At 36.5% G+C, this 4,594-nt stretch overlaps 1 non-coding gene across 1 annotated transcript; it reads right to left on the bottom strand.

Annotated features, from left to right (window-relative positions):
* Positions 1 to 3,955: 3,955 nt before the first annotated feature.
* LOC127088462 (small nucleolar RNA R71) lies at positions 3,956 to 4,062 on the bottom strand. Its single transcript, XR_007790296.1, has one exon. It is a non-coding gene; the product is annotated as a small nucleolar RNA R71 (small nucleolar RNA).
* Between the last annotated feature and the right edge of the window lie 532 nt (positions 4,063 to 4,594).

The raw sequence follows: 4,594 nt of genomic DNA, 5'->3' as shown, positions 1-4,594 counted from the left end.
AGAGGAATGGAATGGCTTAGAATCAAAGGACTCCTGGAGAATTGAATTCCAAAACAGTGGAGATTCAAGCTCAAATTCAACTGAATTTTTCAAGTTTATCCTCTCAAAGCAAAGCGTTTTCTGTGGGGATTCAAAGCTGGCGCAAGGTGTGTGTTCATTCTGAGAAAATGTAGTTCAATTTATAGAGAATTCAAATGATAATTGCACACTCCATTCAAGTTTCCAATTTTGGCAAAATGATGTAAGCAAGCTGCATGGGCGCGCATAGGCCCATGAAATGATTGTCCAAAAGTCCAAAATCAAGTTCAGATGCAATGGAGGTGGATTGGATTGCAAGGCAATTGAGCATTGTCATTTGATGTTTGATCCATGCTACTTGATACCAGCCTGTTTAAGCCATGTGCATCCTATGCATTTCTCATCCAAAATGAATAAATTTTAGCTCTTTGGAAAGGTGAGATTAAGAGGAACAAGTTTGATATTGAACACTTTTTCATTTGGAGCTTGGAACTTTGAGATATTTGAGGTGGAAGTTTGGTAAAATTTGACATATCATAAATTTTCTAAGTGTCAAGCCACATGTCTCAATATTCCACCTTTCTTAGCTTTTTATGGGAGCTTCAAATGAGAAAAGTGTATTCATAGAAGTTGTAGCTCTCTCAAATACCTTTAAAATAGTCACAAATTTCATGTCATTTGGATTTTAAATGATAGAGTTATGCATTTTTGAAGTTTGGCAAAATCATTTGATCAATGGTATAGGTAAAAAATGACCTATAATGTAGCCTCATATCACATGTGGAAACAAGTTGAATTAGCTCCCACTCCAAACATAAAAGTTGAAGTAGACACATTGAATTTTATTATGCAACTTGTAAATATTTCATATCATATAAATTGAGCAAGTTATGGCCTTGGGAGGTTGACTTTCAAATTAGGGTTTAGACAAAATGACCTATAATGTTTCAACATAGAAAATGATTTTCCAATCAAAACTAGCTCTAGGTATCAACATGAAAGTTGTTTATAATATCATTTAGAGTAAGTTTGATCTTGGAATCTTTTTCATATAGTGAAAATTGTAGGAGATAGGGTCGAGGGAGACCCAGTTTTGATCTGATGGATTCATCTGGCCAACCACCATCAACTAACTTGCTAACTTCCAATTCTATTGACTTTATTGGCTTATGGTATATCATATATGCATAAGATGATGATATTTGAAGTGTCCCTTGAGAAATTTGATCAATTGGTAAGATAGCTTGTTGGAGAAGTTACTCAAGGTACCTAGTCAAACTAGGGTTTCCAAGGCAAATCACCTTCAAACTCTTGAAGCAAACTTGATCAATATAACATGTAGAAGCAAATGGGACTCATATATGATGATTATAACCAGTCTTGAATCAATTCTTGGTTGTGCTCTTTGTTCATGAGGGTCTTAAACCCTAGATGTGATCAATGAATCAATGAGATCATGTCCCTGCCTATAAAAAGAGTTAGGTAAATACAAAGACATATTTTTGGTATTTTGGTTAGTGAAATGATAATGTACAAGTATGATATAATTACAAAGTGCTTGGTGATCTCTTGATAACATGAAATAATATCACATTCTGGGACTCGATTTAATTAAATTATATTATTATTCGCTTCAATTTATTTCATTTTATTCGATACTACTGGGTATTTTTCCTTCTATTTATCTCAGGTAGCTTATTTGAAGCATAAGTGAAAAAGGAAGAAAAGGAGGTGCAAAAAGGAATGAAGAGAAGCAATTTCACTAAAGCCCAGCCCAAAACTACAAGCCATGGGCGCTGAGCCTGTGACGACCGCCACACAAGGTGTGACGAGCGTCACGCCCTGCTGCCTTGTGTTACAAGCGTAACACATGGTGTGACGGACGTCACACCATTCTCCTATATTTTTGGCTTCAGAAACGCAACAGAGGCACGTTGATGCCTATTCTTCCGCTTGACTCCGGAAACGTGAAGACCAATTACGCAAGGCACTTTTGGAAACGGTTAAAAAAGTGGATTAGTATAAATAGGACCAATTACGGAACCCTAAAGAGTTCAGAATTTTTTCACAGTTTTTGGCATAGCTTTATTTTTACTACTTTCTATTTTTTTCAGCATTCTACCTTTATTTGCAATTTTTATTTTCTTTTCCAGTCAATCTTTCATCACTTAATTAATTTTTCACACAATAGTTTCTACACCGGAAGCTATTGTGTATCTTTTGCTGGATTTAACCTTACGTTAGATCCTAGATTTTTATTCCTTCACTTTTTATTTTCCTGTCCGATTGAAGAATTCAAGAACAAATCCAACCGGTCTGTGGTGGAGTGTTCAAGATTGCCATTAATTATTCAGGTTCTTTAATTATTGTTTGAATTTATATATGCCCTGCATTATTGTTTATTTATATTGTTTGCCTGAGATGGATTTATTTAAGCATGATGATTGTTTAGATCTGTTTAGCATGTCCGGCTAATTTATTTAGGTATCAGTATGTAAAGTAAGCGGAATGAAGGAATCAAAACTAAGTTGGCTTAATTACGTTTAAAAATAAAATCACTCTTTTTATGGTCTCAATTTACAGGTTTAATACCAAGGTTTTTGTACGAGAGTAAAAGACTAAAGAAGTTAAAATCAATAGAACGAAAGTTTGAGTTTTTAACTGGACAATGTAAATTGGACATTAATTCTAGATCAGGGCGAAAGCAATTTTTAGAGTTAATTAAATTCTAATCTTTTTCAAAAAGTATTTTTAAAAGTTAAATGTGAGAACGAGAGTTAAGCATTTGAATTTAATTATATAATCTAAGTCAACAGAGCGAGAGTTTGAGACGAGGGTGTTTAAACGATTAGTATTTTCTTAAAAAGAGTTTCTATAGATTCTATTGTTTTCAAAAAGTGATTTTGGACTTAACTAATAAGTGACAGCTACGTTAATTTAAAGTCATGGTCTATTCAACAGAGCGAGAGTTTGAGAGAAGACTTTTAATCAATGGTGTCCACTGAAAAGATTTATTTTAAAACCAAGAAACCAACGAAGACTTGATTCCCTAATTACGACGAACTACATACCGATATCCGTTTAATTGATATTTAACCTAGATCTTATTTTAGTTTTAACTTTTCCCCCAAACAATCAAAGTATCATCCGCCTTAGCTTTACGAAGTAACCTTAGAAAATGGTATATCGATTCATAAGTCCCTGTGGGATCGATATCTTTTAAAACTACGCGATAGAACTGTGCACTTGCAGTTAGTACCCCAATCGACTCATAAAGTCGCGATCAAGTTTTTGACGCCGTTGCCGGGGACTTTTATTTAGTCGATATCGTAATTCTTCTGTTACGCTGTAGAGACTAAGGCAATTTTTATTTCTTCTTTTTTCGTTTATTTGTATGCCACACACTCGCTCACAAGGCGAGCCGTTTTACTTACGAATCAACGACATCGAACTATATCTCCGAGTCTTACAACGAATTCGGGAATATCGTGCTGCAAACAATCTCCCTCCTATCGAAATTCCTGATCTCAAAAATCTTCTTCCTTCACCGATACCCGAGATGGCAGAACCAGCTCGTGCTCTTCGAGATTACGCCGCTCCATCGCAAGATGAGCCACATTCGAGTATTGCTCCACCCGCAATCGAAGCAAACAACTTCGAACTTAAGCCTTCGCTGCTACAGGCAGTGCAACAGAATCAATTCTCTGGAAATCCCACCGAGGATCCTAACCTTCATTTATCCGTATTTGTCCAATACGTTGATACTGTTAAAGCTAATGGTGTCACTTCAGAGGCAATTCGACTTCGTCTTTTTCCTTTCTCGTTAAGAGATAAAGCTAGAAGATGGCTTTAGTCTCTTCCTTCCAACTCAGTTACCACATGGAACGGGTTGAAGAAAGTCTTCCTTGCCCGATATTTTCCTCCAAGCAAAACAGCTATGTTGAGAGCCCAGATAAATGGATTTAAACAGAAAGATAACGAGTCTCTTTTCGAAGCATGGGAAAGATACAAAGACATGATGAGACTTTGTCCACACCATGGTTTAGAGGACTGGTTAGTGATTCATACCTTCTATAATGGTCTCTTGTACAACACAAGGTTAACAATAGACGCCGCAGCAGGTGGTGCACTTATGGATAAACCTTATGCCGATGCTTATCAACTTATCGAAATCATGGCCCAAAACCATTATCAGTGGGGAAGCGACCGAGCAATGGTAGAGAAACCTCAAACGAAAAGTGGCATGTACGAGATAAGTAGCCTTGATCATGTAAATGCAAAAGTGGAAGCCCTTGCCCAGAAAATTGAAAGTTTAAATGTATCACCTCCAACCACCGTAGTTGCCGCAACTCAGAATTGCGAAGTCTGTGGAATCCAAGGTCACACTCCTGCAGATTGTCAACTCCTAACAGGAATCCAAGCAGAGCAAGTGAATTATGCTCAAGGAAATCCCTACTCGCACACCTATAACTCAAACTGGAAGAATCATCCTAATTTTTCATATAAGAATAATAATGCTTTATACGCACCAGGACAAGCTCCAAATCAAGCCCCAGCTATACATCCTGGATATCAA

The sequence above is a fragment of the Lathyrus oleraceus genome, chromosome 5 (assembly GCF_024323335.1).
Source record: "Lathyrus oleraceus cultivar Zhongwan6 chromosome 5, CAAS_Psat_ZW6_1.0, whole genome shotgun sequence".
NCBI classification, from domain to species: Eukaryota; Viridiplantae; Streptophyta; class Magnoliopsida; order Fabales; family Fabaceae; genus Lathyrus; species Lathyrus oleraceus.
The sequence above is the reverse complement of the archived record's forward strand: the minus strand, read 5'-3'. Positions and strand labels throughout refer to the sequence as shown.